The sequence below is a fragment of the Zootoca vivipara genome, chromosome 5, assembly GCF_963506605.1.
Source record: "Zootoca vivipara chromosome 5, rZooViv1.1, whole genome shotgun sequence".
Lineage (NCBI taxonomy): Eukaryota > Metazoa > Chordata > Lepidosauria > Squamata > Lacertidae > Zootoca > Zootoca vivipara.
In genome coordinates this window covers 17,136,364-17,151,336 of record NC_083280.1, presented here as the reverse complement: position 1 = coordinate 17,151,336, position 14,973 = coordinate 17,136,364, and the positions used below count along the sequence as shown (strand labels likewise).

At 45.8% G+C, this 14,973-nt stretch overlaps 1 protein-coding gene across 1 annotated transcript in view; it reads right to left on the bottom strand.

The window, feature by feature from the left end:
- The window catches only part of ZBBX (zinc finger B-box domain containing), a 42,221-nt gene extending 39,956 nt beyond the window's left edge, over positions 1 to 2,265 (bottom strand). Inside the window, exon 1 of the mRNA XM_060274216.1 lies at positions 2,118 to 2,265. The gene's annotated coding sequence lies outside the window, so the exon portion shown is untranslated. The remainder of the gene's footprint in view (positions 1 to 2,117) is intronic.
- Between the last annotated feature and the right edge of the window lie 12,708 nt (positions 2,266 to 14,973).

Below are 14,973 nucleotides of genomic sequence, written 5' to 3'. Positions count from 1 at the left end.
CTGAAGCGTTCATAAACTGAAGCGAACTTTCCCATTGAAAGTAATGGAAAGTGAATTAATCCGTTCCAGATGGGTGTGCGGCGTTCGTAAACCGAAAATTCATAAACCGAGGTGTTCATAAACCGAGGTTCCACTGTATTGGGTTGGATGGGCCAACAGTACATGTATGACCCAATAAAATGCAGCTTTGTATGTTCATTCTGTGCCCTACACAAATGTGACAATGTAGAGAGAGGTAGGTACATTTGGGTACATTCTGCCAATTAAGAACACAAGACCGCTGGCCCAGCTAGCTCAGTATTGTCTACACACTGACCGGCAGCAGCTCTCCAGGATTTTAGGTGGGACTCTCACCCAGCCCTACCTGGAGATGCTGAGGATTGAACCAGGCACCTTCTGTGTGCAAAGCAGAATTGCTGGGAGCACGCATGAGAAAAGACAGAACTGCTCATGGTGGTAAAAGAGGAGTGAGTCTGGCGTAGAAGGGTTTCAATAGGGTTTTGTCACAGCTATTCTACAAGAGTGGAACATTCTGTTATTAGGCGTTCTTTTATCCAACTGGTCCGTGTATGAAAAGGTTCACTCACAATTCCAACCACACTAATACCGAGCTTGTTGAAGCTCTTTTGAGAGATATATTTCATACTTTTAAAAACATTAACTATTTATTGTTGCTACCCTTCATAAGCATTTCGGACGGACTGAACTATACGTTTTAATGAATGTGCAAATGAGAGAAGGGCCAGAGCACATCTTTTGCATGCAGAAGAAAGTCAGCAAGCGTGTTTGAGACTAGGGCAGAGAGAGGGAAGACTCCAGTTGAATACCCCACTGAGCCACGAAGCTCATTGGGTGACATTGGTCCAGTCACAGTTTCTTACCCTAACCCACCTCACAGGGTTGCTGTAAGGATAAAATGAGGAAGGAAAAAAACATGTACGGTGCCTTGGAAGATCTTATAAATAAACTACTGTAGTGGTTATCTCCGATGAAAGGAATTAGGCGGCATGTGAGGAGAAACATCGTTCTCTGACAGAGACCCAGAACAGTCACTGCCAGTCAGAGCAGACACTACATTGCTAGACCATCGGCAAAGAGTGCTTGGACTGGTATTGCACAGCTTCTTAGGTACCTAGGATCACTTTGCTGCTTGCAAATCCTAACCCCGCCACCTACTTGACAACCCCACTGCAAGTTATCTCCCAGAGCCACTATTGACAGTTAACTTTTTCATCTATGCCTGCACCTCACCCCTTCACCACCAGGATTCACCACCTTTTTTTTTCTCATGGTGGATTTGCAGCAGGCAGAAATTCAACAAGGAAAGCCCCCCAGTCGCCCCCCCAGCATCACCCACTGTTTTTCTGCCTGATTTGCAGCTGCTCCATTTCAAAGGCCCAGCTTTTTGGGGGGGGGGAGAGAAGAAAGAAAGGTGGCAGCCTAACAGCACCCACCCTTCAGGGTTGGGATCATGGGCGTAATCAAGGGAGGGCGGGGGGTGGGGCGCTGCAACCTTAGATCAAGTAAAACAATAGAAATACTTAATTAACTGACCAATCACGACAGTTCTGCACTCACCCTTAACAAACTCCTGCACCCACCCTAGCAAAAATCTGGCTACGCCCATGGGTGGGATTCACCAATTGCAGAAATGAAGCAAGTGAAGCTTTCTAGTTCCTACCCACAGGTGTGTGTTTTTTTAGACTCAAAGTATTTCATGTTTGGCCCTTCAGCAGGAACCCCTGTAAATTCGGGGGAGCTGCCTTGAAAAAGATAAGAAGAAAAAATCCCAAATCAAGGCATCACGTCATCTTCCTCAGTATTGCTTACACTGAATGACAGCAGCTAGCTCTCCAGGATTTGAGGGTCTGCATGCAAAGGGACCGGGGGTGGGGAGGCGGTGGCTTCACTTCTCTACCAGTCCAGCCCTGCCCCATCCCACCCAAGAATAACCCGCCGCCCTTCCGACAAGACCCCCACCGCCCCTTTAAATTAACCCTTTCTTGGCCGCCGGCTCCCCCCGCCTCACGCAGCCGCAGAACCATTTTGCCCCACACCACACCCCACCCCTCAGCTGCCCCTCGGCCCAGCATTTCGCCCACCCCACCCCTCAAGACCTGTCTCCAACGCGGGAGAGGGGCGAACTGAGCGCCGCAGCGACACGAGCAGCTCTCCCACGCAACCAGCCGCCTCGAATCCCTCTTATCGCAGGGCGGGAGCGACGCGCCGGACCAGGCCTCTCCGGTCTCCATGGCAACGGGTCAACGAGGCGCGTTCCACTTCGGAAAGCGGGGGTGGGAGGGTTTCCGCGGCTGGAGCTTCGGAAGGTTCCATGCTGCAGAGCGGGGGGGGGTGGAACAGAGAATGAGCCCGGGGGTGGGAGGAAGTGGCATAGCTGCCAAGTTATCCCTTTTTTTAAGGGATTTTCCCTTATGCTGAATAGGCTTCCTCGCGAGAAAAGGGAAAACTTGGCAGCTATGGGAAGTGGGTGGGTGGAATGAGCCGGCTTTTCATTTCCGAGCCGCTTTTGGTGCATAGCTGTCAAGTTTTCCCTTTTCTCGTGAGGAAGCCTAGTCAGCATAAGGGAATTTCCCTTAAGAAAAAGGGAGAACTTGACAGCTATGTTTTGGTGCATTTGAAACATCCCAATTCTATATTGCGCTTTAAGGCTGCAAGCCAAACCTCACCACCACCTTGCCAGATCCACAAGATCCCTGGTCTCCGTGGTTGCCCAGGGCACTGGAGCCCCCCAGGGGAAGTTGGTCCATTAGGGGCAGGGGGTGGGCGTTGCCCTGCTAACCTCAGTGTGCCCCCAGTAAGCCCCCACCTGCCTGCAGTGGTTCTTACAGCTCCTTCCTGCTTATAGTATTGCCCATGTAAAGCAGGGGGGAAAGATGGGGACAAGGCTAGAATTTGTTGGTACCAGCTGCCCTTGACCCTGGTACCACTATTTGCTCTCCTGCTTTACACCCCATCTCTTCCAATGGGCACCAGCTGCAAATTTGGGGGGGGGCATAAGATTGCTGCTGCAGCTGGTGCAACTATTGGATCCATGTCGGGTCCAGCGCCAAGGCACAACAGCAGTGAAATCAGCTCAGGATCTGTTGGTTCCCAAGCCAGCTTACTCTTCCCACCCTTTGGAGCATCCCAACAGGCTACAGCAGCACTCCTGCCCAGTTGCATGTCAGAAGGGGGAATCCTGCAACAATGGGGTGATATTGGCGTCCCTGTGGGAAGAAAGCTTTTTCCGGAAGGCTATCTATTTACCTTTTAAACTACGGTATTGTCTGTTGTTGTTGTTGTTGTTGTTGTTACTGCTATTGGGACGCAGGTGGCGCTGTGGTCCAATCGGCTTGCCGATTGGAAGGAAGCAGTTCGAAAGCACGCCAGTGCAAGTAGACAAATAGGTACCGCTGCGGCGGGAGGGTAAACGGTGTTTCCGTGCGCTCTGGTTTCCGTCACGGTGCCCCGTTGTGCCAGAAGCAGTTGAGTCCTGCTGGCCACATGACCCGGAAAGCTGTCTGTGGACGAATGCTGGCTCCCTTGGCCTGAAAGTGAAATGAGCACCACAATCCCATAGTTGCCTTTGACTGGACATAACCGTCCAGGGGTTCTTTAACTTTACCTAATATTGGATTTCATATACGTACCACCTTCCTTCATAAAATAAATTCAAAGTGCCTTACAGAATGAATTTTTGGCTGCAGAAGGATTGCATGAGTCAATATATAAAGGTGTTCCTTATGGCTCATGGCCTGTTTGTTCTGTGGCTATAATTAATTGATCTTCTAGTGTGGCAGTATTTGCACTTTGGGACTCCTTGCCTATTGACATCAGGTAGGCACCTTCACTATACTTTCTTTGGTGCCTGCTATAAACACGCAAGCCTGTTTAGACACGTATTATGTTGTTGGCATGCATTTTAATATGGTTTTCAGCTTATCATTGATAAGAATTACTGACGAAAGAGGGGTGGATTATAAAATTGATGGAGTGCACAGAAATGGACAAAATGACGAGAAGAATCCGGGAACAGCGGGACCAGAAGTTCATCAAAGACTGAATAAAATATACAGAATATTTGAAAGACAGTGGTACAGAAATGAAAATGTTAGTAGGATTGAAAGAATCTTTGTAGATATAAGTAGTAAAAGATATTGCGAAAGGACAGTATAATATGAAAGGACAGTATAAAAATCAGGACAATGTTAGAAATAAGAAATATAGTAGTTAGAAATAATGATAGAAAGTCATTAGGAGGGGTCAAAGGAAATCGTGGCTTATGAGCCGATACGAAAGAAAGATAATGAAAATATGTATGGATGTAAAATGTTTATAATCAGGCATGTCAAACATGCGGCCCTCCAGATGTTTTGGCCTACAACTCCCATGATCCCTAGCTAGCAGGACCAGTGGTTGGGGAAGATGGGAATTGTAGTCCAAAACATCTGGAGGGCCGCATGTTTGACATGCCTGGTTTATATGTATGTAAAATAAAAAAATGATTTGGCAGATTTTAATTATTTGGTATCTTTTAAATAGTTTTCATCTTTTTTACTGGTAATTTTATTCTTTCTGCAAACTGCTTTGAGGTTTTATTACAATCAAGTGGTATATAATCTTGCGAAATAAATAAAATACAATGTTCTTTATGAGCCAGACCTAATTTAGAGTAAGTCCATTGTTCATCTAATTTGCAGCTTGGGTGGCCACACATAAACGAGGAATAGGTCACTTCCATTCAGTAGCGAAGAGAGAATCTAAGCAGGTGTATCTTGCATGACAGATTACGTTTGCTGAAATTCCCTCTTCTACAAAGCTATTAAACATGCAGGAACCCTGTCTCTTACCCTATTCACAGCTCAATGCTATGCTGGTTTACTCAGAAGTAAAACTCCCTTGAACTCAATGGGGCTTCCTCCCAGGTAAGTGAGTTGGTATAGGATTGCAGCCTAATTCACTTTGCACATTCTGCTCTGCTCGCCTTTCCCCATGAAAGAATACCAAGAGACCTAAGGCATGAGAGGGTCAGCTGTTTATATTTGCTCTCGTAAATGATCCTGGTCTGATCAAAGGTCTCTTCGACTCATTTATTTTGTGTGTCTGGTAATTACTTGCCTGAATGCACGGGGGCAGCTGGATTCTTTTTCATTCACCCAGGGATACGCCAGCCTCTTAACTGTACAGCAGAATAATCAATACAGGCTGCAGGATGAGAATTGCATCCTTGGATAATCTGGAACGAATGCTGAAAGAATCTCTCTCTCTAGACAATAGACCTCAGCGTGATTCTGCAGCTACATAAAACCCATAAGAATACTTGAGAAACATGAACTGGAAGTAACATAAATTGGAAATGAAGGTGGCATATATATAGCAGCACTCAGGTTGTGAAATTAAATGTCTCAAAAGCAGATTGCAAACAGCTCTCTACTAATGTTACACAGAAGATGTGGATCTGATTGCATTCAATATCTTTATTACTGAAGAACAAAATATGAAAAAATAAGTATATTTTCGGATGTAGGGCTCGGCCCTGTACTGAGCCAAAGTGTTGGTCTATCAAGCTCAGTATTGTCTGCACTGACTGGCAGTTACTCTCCGGGGTTTCAGGCAGGAGACAATCCCAGCTCTACCTGAGAAGCCAGATGTTGAATCTAAGAGTTCTGCATGCAAAGCAGATGCTCTTCGTCAAAGCTATGGCGCTTCTTAATATTCTGAATGAACCTTTGGCACAACCCCTTAGTTGGCATTCTCCACTGCAGCTAAATCTATCATAGAATTGTAGAGTTGGAAGGGACGCCGAGGGTCATCTAATCCAATCCTCTGCAATGCACGAATCTAAACTAAAGCATCCATGACAGGTGGCCAGTGCCGGATTACCAAATAGACAGAGTTGGCACTGGTTTAGGGGCCCCGCGGGAAACAGCTCAAAGTAAGATTGATTTGATCTTGAAACAAAATGACAATCAAAATTTCTTAGTTCGACTAGACCACGTGCATTAGGGGGGGGGGCAAAATTTTGACTGCCTAGGGGCCTCTACATGGTTTAATCCGACACTGCACTGCAGGTGGCCACCAAATCTCTGCTTGAAAACCTCCAATGAAGGAGACACTACCACCTTCAGAGGGGGTCCACAGTGGCAGACCTTGGGTCTCAAATTTCAGCAGCTCCCTGTTGTTGTTTAGTTGTTTAGTCGTGTCCGACTCTTCGTGACCCCGTGGACCAGAGCACGCCAGGCACTCCTGTCTTGCACTGCCTCCCGCAGTTTGGTCAAACTCATGTTAGTAGCTTCGAGAACACTGTCCAACCATCTCGTCCTCTGTTGTCCCCTTCTCCTTGTGCCCTCAATCTTTCCCAACATCAAGGAGCCCAAGAAAGTGAAATCTCTCACTGCCTCCATTTCTTCCCCTTCTATTTGCCAGGAGGTGATGGGACCAGTGGCCATGATCTTGGTTTTTTTTAATTTTGAGCTTCAGACCATATTTTGCGCTCTCCTCTTTCACCCTCCTTAAAAGGTTCTTTAATTCCTCCTCACTTTCTGCCATCAAGGTTTTGTCATCTGCATATCTGAGGTTGTTGATATTTCTTCCGGCAATCTTAATTCCGGCTTGGGATTCATCTAGTCCAGCCTTTCGCATGATGAATTCTGCATATAAGTTAAATAAGCAGGGAGACAATATACAACCTTGTCGTACTCCTTTCCCAATTTTGAACCAATCAGTTGTTCCATATCCAGTTCTAACTGTAGCTTCTTGTCCCACATAGAGATTTCTCAGGAGACAGATGAGGTGATCAGGCACTCCCATTTCTTTAAGAACTTGCCATAGTTTGCTGTGGTCGACACAGTCAAAGGCTTTTGCATAGTCAATGAAGCAGAAGTAGATGTTTTTCTGGAACTCTCTAGCTTTCTCCATAATCCAGCGCATTTTGCTATTTGGTCTCTGGTTCCTCTGCCCTTTCGAAATCCAGCTTGCACTTCTGGGAGTTCTCGGTCCACATACTGCCTAAGCCTGCCTTGTAAAATTTTGAGCATAACCTTGTTAGTGTGTGAAATGAGCGCAATTGTGCGGTAGTTGTAGCATTCTTTGGCACTGCCCTTCTTTGGAATTGGGATGTAGACTGATCTTCTCCAATCCTCTGGCCATTGCTGAGTTTTCCAAACTTGCTGGCATATTGGGTGTAGCACATATTGGGTGTTGCGTAGGGAGCTGCAAATAAATTGGGCTCCATGATCACTGCAGATGGCGACAGCAGTCACGAAATTAAAAGACGCCTGCTTCTTGGGAGAAAAGCAATGACAAACCTAGACAGCATCTTAAAAAGCAGAGACATCACCTTGCCTACAACGGTCCCTATAGTTAAAGCTATGGTTTTCCCAGTAGTGATGTATCGAAGTGAGAGTTGGACCATAAAGAAGGCTGATCGCCTAAGAATTGATGCTTTTGAATTATGATGCTGGAGGAGAGTTGAGAGTCCCATGGACTGCAAGAAGATCAAACCTATCCATTCTGAAGGAAATCAACCCTGAGTGCTCACTGGAAGGACAGATCCTGAAGCTGAGGCTCCAATACTTTGGCCACCTCATGAGAAGAGAAGACTCCCTGGAAAAGACCCTGATGTTGGGAAAGATGGAGGGCACAAGGAGAAGGGGACAACAGAGGACGAGATGGTTGGACAGTGTTCTTGAAGCTACGAACATGAGTTTGACCAAACTGCGGGAGGCAGTGGAAGACAGGAGTGCCTGGCGTGCTCTGGTCTATGGGGTTGAAGAGTCGGACACGACTAAACAACAACAACAATGCAACACCAAAATTCAGTGACCCCGCCTCTCATGCTCCAGCCTACATAATAGTTGTGGCACCCCCTGTGGCACCCCTGAGACTCTGTACCCTAAATCTGCCCCTGGAGACCATTCCACTGACAAACAGCTCTTACCGCCAGAAAGTCCTTCCTGGCGTTTAGTCTGAATCTCCTTTCTTGTAACTTGAAGCCATTGGTTACATACCTTTTATTTTTATTGCAAGCCACTTTGATATGTATAAAGGAAAGCATGGATCCTATTTTTAAATAGTAATAATTAACCCTACCCTTTTGAAATTGGTAACAAACCTCCCACCAGATTTAATGAAACCAGAATGCAGCTCAGATCTTTATTCATTGCATTTCTCCCTTATGCTTCATGCGTAATGGCACAAGATAAGCGACCCTCCCACTTGCACACCAGTCCAGGCCGAGTTCCCACACATGGAGGACTCTGTTTATGCAGGGACAGGGGCACACACCTTCCCGATGTGCATCCAACCTTCCCTTTCCAAGCCTTGCCAGTAATTGTTCCCAAATTACTTTTCCTTTAAACGTGTGCCTTCAGCAAGAGAAGGCAAGACCTGAAATTCAGCTGAAATCCATATGGTGGAGTTGTCCTATAAGTTATCAGCTTCCTACATTTCACAGGTCTTGGTCAGTGTTTGTTTCTAACAATTTCTAACACACACGCAAAAGGAGGAGATACAAGGCTTCCTCTCCCCCCACCAAAAAAACCCCACCATATTAAGCATATTTTTAAGAAAACTCTTTTTAAGGCAATCTGTGCAGTGCCAGAAACACCCCCTTTGCCTTACCCAGGTGGCGCTGTGGTTAAACCACTGAGCCTAGGGCTTGCTGATCAGAAGGTCGGCGGTTCGAATCCCTGTGACGGGGTGAGCTCCCGTTGCTTGGTCCCAGCTCCTGCCAACCTAGCAGTTCGAAAGCACGTCAAAATGCAAGTAGATAAATAGGAACCGCTACAGCGGGAAGGTAAACGGCGTTTCCATGTGCTGCTCTGGTTTGTCAGAAGCGGCTTTGTCATGCTGGCCACATGACCTGGAAGCTGTACGCCGGCTCCCTCGGCCAATAATGCGAGATGAGCGCGCAACCCCAGAGTCGGTCACGACTGGACCTAATGGTCAGGGGTCCCTTTACCTTTACCTTTAATGTAAAAAAGGGAAGGTTTGTAAGAATTTGCGGTGTCACATCTACAACCCAAAATTAGCTTCTGGGGAGCGGGATGAATTAATGAGGCAACCATGAAATCTCAAACACATTTTTGGGGGTGAGGGGCTGGGCACAGTTATTTGTTGAACACAGTGTGACTGTTTAGCGCCCAATCAAACAACAGTGTCTCCAAAAGCTGTCGGTGACGTTCATATGCTTTAAATCAGGGGTCAGCAAAGTTTTTGTGGCTTGGGCCTGTTCACGGTCCCACAGACGCCACGGAGGGCCGGAGACTGCACAAATGCTATTTCCAGCGTCCTTCCGGCATGGAGGAGGCTGCGCAGCTTCCCATTGCCTGCAGGAGCTTCCTGCAGCCAATGGGAAGCCGGCCAGCATTGCGGAAGGAGGTCCCCGCTCTGCTGTGTGCTGGTTTAGCACGGCGCACGGGAGCCGACTGAGCAGGCAGCAGGGGTCCCCGAGCGGGTGGCGGGGGTCCATGGGCCGGTTAAACGACCCCCATGGGCCGCTTGTGGCCCATAGGCCTTAGGTCGCTGACCCCTGCTGTAAATGCTATGTATGGTTTGGGGTTCACCTCAAGGACCAGTGGGAAAATGCGCCTCAGACTAGGAACATAGGAAGCTGCCTTGCATTGAGTCAGACCCACTGGTCTTTCCAACTCAGTATTGTCCACCCTGATTGAAAGTGGCTCTCCCAAGATTTCAGGCATGGAGTCTCTCCCAGCCATACTGGGAGATACTATTGGGGATTGAACTGAGGGTCTTCTGCTTGAAGGCAGATGCTGTACCACTGAGCTAAAGCCCTTCCCTTAGACTGCACCATTTCACAAACCAGCTACACAGTACACCAAGCACTGGTCAAAACCGGAAGACCATTTTTAAGTGGCTGATTGGAGTGGAATGCCTCCAGCTAGCAAGGCTATGTATGTTGGGCAATACACACCAACCGAGTGGCAACAGCAGCAGGGTTGACGAAATAACAAAGTCGTCTTCAGTATCTTTGCTTGCTTTTACTGTATTTACAATTATATACAGCACACTCCTCTACTCCATTCCTCTATATCTCACACTACACCACCATACCCATGAACCATTTGGGTAGCTTAAATACAGAATTCAAAATAGTCAATTACCCAAACACATTACAGTAAGCAAACTCTACCTTCAATTATTCAAATTAGCAAAAGCTCACAGGTGTGTTAATATTCAGATAAAGGTTACAAACACACATCTCTGTGTAGCACCATTGACCACATCAGTCTTAAAGGTAAAACCTAACAGCACTCAGGTCATACTTAAGAGGTGAGCTGGGATGCGTGTGCTCTGGGAACTCCCTTCCGTTGTGGAAATGAAATTAATCAGAGCAAAACCAGGAACAGCTGCTAAGCCTGTTGCCTGGAATCCAATCTTTATGATTGGATTGAAGACCAAAAAAAAAAAAAAAAACCAGTTCACAAACAGTGCTAAAAGGAGAGTCACTTTTAAAAAGGGGACAATGGGAACCTTGGTGTGGGAGAATTCAAAGTGTCTTAGTGCCTAGAGAACTAACGGGGCAGTAACCAAAACATGAATATGCTCATGCATGAAAATGGGAGGGTAACATTATGGTCTGTACGTCACATACTGCTTAGTGGGGTGGGCACACCTTTAGGAGATCTGTGAACCATACTGTGTATACTGGTTTCTCAGATGCTAACATATTTGGAAATACTGGAAGCTCTTTTAATGCACTAACCCTGAGTGTTTTCTCCAGATTGTCTCTCTCCATGACGTTCCATCTCTCCCACACAGTGGTCCTATTCAACTTCAGGATAGTTTGTAACAGAGGACAAAGTGTTTATAACCAGTGTTTTTTTTTTCTTTAAAATGGTACTCTCATTTTGACACAGGAAAATCACCATTTTATAGTTCAAATTGGGGAAAATAAAGACAGTAAATGGACAAAAGTACAAAGATTCACAAAATGTTTAGGAATATGCGTCCCCCTGCATCCCCCCAGAAAAAAAAGCACTGCTCATAACCAATGTCTGCCATCAGCCAGGTCTCAGCTACTTTGACAAAGAAAAAGCGCTTTATATGCGTTGTCTGTGCATTCTAACACTGTGACATGAGATGGCGCTGTGGAATTCCATTTTTGCCAATCAAGTTTCTCATACAAAGTTTGCAACGTGTTTAACTGAAACGCTTCTTTGATGTATCTAGATCCAGCCACAGTGTTGTTTGGTGAACGTGCAAATGGCGTCTGGGGTGACATATTTTTCGCCTATTTGAAAGGGGGGGGGAGCTGGCACTTGGTGGGCTTTTAAAAATGTTTCCCATTAGGTGCATAATAAGAGGCGTGCTCAATATGGCAAATGTTCAGGATAGGTCCACCACCATTTTCAAATCCCCTGAGAAGTGTGTGCCCATGCCACATATGAAAATACAAGCTTGATTTCCCACACAATAGAAAAGAGGTGACAATGAAGGCAGGAGGCGGGAATTTAAATATGAAGCCAGCTAATAAGCAATACGGCGGCACCCCCCCAAAAAAGGATGTGCAGCCACCAGCGTTTTCTACCTGACTGAAAAGTAGGCATATTTGACCAACAATTCGAATACTGACTCTGGTTTGCAAATAAAAGCTTGTTTATGTGCACAATCAAATAACAGGAGAAAAAATGAATGGTCATCGTTTGGGGAACGCATCTTTGGGGGAAGCCATAACTGTTAATGTGCTATAAATGGGCTTTAATAAACTACAGTTCCCAGGATTCTTTGGGGGAAGCCATGTACTTTAAATGTGCATTAAATGTACTATAAATGTAAGGTGTGAAAGTAACTGACAAATCCAGAAGAGTAAAACTGTGGAGCAGAAAAACCCGGGGCTGGCATCTTTCCTGAGATGGTGCAAACTTGCTTCTATAACTGTTATTGCCTCCTGTGCCAAAACAACTATTTCTGGCTTGCTGGAATCAATAACTTTAAGAATGCACCTAGTTTCCCAACCTGCCTCCTAGCATTCACAGTGATCACCCAAGGCCCTTCATTTTCCCAGCTAATTCATTACATGTTGTTTCTATAAATACAATCTCAGCAATGAAATTACAGTAGCCGGGAGAAGAGGATCTGCAAATATTATTCTGCAGCAATTATTACCTCGGTTTGAGACAGCTACCAAAATAACTGAGTGGTGCTGGCAGACAGCAATCTGGAAAAAAAATAAATGTTTGAGTGTAGGAGGAAGTCAAACGTTGAGAACTCAGAAATGAATAGTTAAGCCACCAAAGCCTGGTTCACACAACCATTTAGTACCATTCGAAGTCAACATGAATTGTCCTTCTAAATCAGGGACAGGGAACATGAGGAGCTCCTGATGTTGTTGAACTCCAGTTCCTGTCAGATTCCATAAACTGGAAATCAGGGGGCACCAACATGGTGCCCATAGGTGCCAGCATGCCCACCATTTATTTATTTATTTGCCACATTTTTATTCCAAGGAGCTCAAGGTGGTGTACATGGTTCTCCTGCCCCCCCCCCATTTCATCCCCACAACAACCCTGTGAGGTAGGTTAGCCTAAGATATTATGACTGGCCCAAGATCACCCAGTGAGGTTCATGGCTGAGTGCAGAATCGAACCCTAGTTTCTAAGATCCTCTAACCATAACTCTAACTCTAACCAGAAATTTCGTTGTTCCCGCAAGGGGACAATGACAATAAAGATCTATTCTATTCTATTCTAATTATGCCACACTGGCTCTCCTATGGTTCCCGCCCCCACAAAAAAGCCTCCCCTCATACATTGAATACCACCACTTATATTTACTCACATTTCACTGGATACCACAACTGAACATCTCTCACCCATCTGTTACATGTTGTTGTTGTTGTTGTTGTTGTTGTTGTTGTTGTTGTTGTTGTTGTTTAGTCGTTTAGTCGTGTCTGACGCTTCGTGACCCCATGGACCAGAGCACGCCAGGCACTCCTGTCTTCCACTGCCTCCCACAGTTTGGTCAAACTTATGTTCGTAGCTTCGAAAACACTGTCCAACCATCTCGTCCTCTGTCGTCCCCTTCTCCTAGTGCCCTCCATCTTTCCCAACATCAGGGTCTTTTCCAGGGAGTCTTCTCTTCTCATGAGGTGGCCAAAGTATTGGAGCCTCAGCTTCAGGATCTGTCCTTCCAGTGAGCACTCAGGGCTGATTTTCTTCAGAATGGATAGGTTTGATCTTCTTGCAGTCCATGGGACTCTCAGGAGTCTCCTCCAGCACCATAATTCAAAAGCATCAATTCTTCGGCGATCAGCCTTCTTTATGGTCCAGCTCTCACTTCCATACATCACTACTGGGAAAACCATAGCTTTAACTATACGGACCTTTGTCGGCAAGGTGATGTCTCTGCTTTTTAAGATGCTGTCTAGGTTTGTCATTGCTTTTCTCCCAAGAAGCAGGCGTCTTTTAATTTCATGACTGCTGTCACCATCTGCAGTGATCAAGGAGCCGTTACATCCGTTACATACCCTCCAACATTTCTCTGATGAAAATAGAGACATCCCCTCTGACATTTCTCCAATGAAAATAAGGACATCCAGTGCTATTTCTCTAGAAAAAGAGTTGCCAGAGCTCACCATGGATGCCTCTCTTGTTCTCTTATAATGGTAATGGCGCCCACTTGAGAGGTGCTGGAACTGAGTTCCGCCGGGTTCCGCATGATAACAAGCCCTCAGGAAGTCTCATTCCATACCCTCCAACATTTTTCCGATGAAAATAGTGGCATCCTACGGAAAAGCGGGACATTCCAGGATCAAATCAGAAACCGGGACGGCTTCTCTAAATCCGGGGCTGTCCCTGGAAAATAGGGGAACTTGAAGGGTCTGCTGTTACGAACAGAGGAGAGGAGCAAAAAGCTGCTCTCTGCGAGTGTGGCAGTGACTGAAGTAGATCCCACCACCACCACCATCACCAAGTTACGTGGTGGCATGGCTGCACCATGGTCCTCTTTTTCTGCTCTTTTAGATGTGGCAGCCATTTTGTGTTATGATACACCCCCCTCCCATAGCACCCATGTTTTGCCATCTCCGCACAGCAGCTGCTTTGTCTTATGCCGTGCCCCCCGCTCAAAAAACAGACCCTTTGTGACTGGCACTTCCTCAAAATCCCAAATGTGTTCCCTGCCCCCCCACCCCAAAAAAGTTGAAAACCCCTATGTGTAGTTTAATAACATCCAGAGGGCCCCAGGCTCCCCATAACTGTTCCAAATGGATCTGTGTTGCTCATATTAAAGCATCACGCTGAATGGCCCTTTCCCTTCCTCAGTATTACGGCAGTTCAAACGCAGCATAATTTTCTTCAACTCTCCTTGAAGCTCCCTGCTTGATAGTTACTTGAATATGGGGACATTAAATTCTGGTGTTGTAATATTTATTTTCTACCTGGCTTGTACTTTGGGAAGCTCCCGCTGGGAGGTTTTTTCCCGTCCATGTAGCTGCAGGACTTGGGAGTCCGCTGAGCTCTCTTTAGTCGTGTATTTACATTCCCTGGTTCAGAGCACAATAATTTCATTTCCAGGGGTCAGTCTTCTTGTAAGAAGCGGACAGTGATATTTGGTTTAGAAATGCTTTATTGACATGAAAAACAAACAAACAAACAAACAAAAAAGCTCATCACCACAAGGGTAAAGTGCAATGTAAAAAGAATATGGCCCCACATCAATTTGAATGGTAGAATAAAATAGAGAATGCATCTGAACTCTTTCTGAACTGACTTATTACAGAAGAATTTATTACAACCAACAGTCCAACAAATGTATAGAATGATGGAGTTTATTTGTGATGTTTTGGAATGACAAAATTCAGGGTACTGATACTACTACAGATTGATAACTACCTTTGCTTTATTGTAACGGATGGATAATTTTATTGCTTGTCTTTTTGTGGTATTTTATCGTTTGTCCCTCCATATTTATTTATTGTGTTTAACCCAGTGCTTTTTTTCTGGGGGGGGG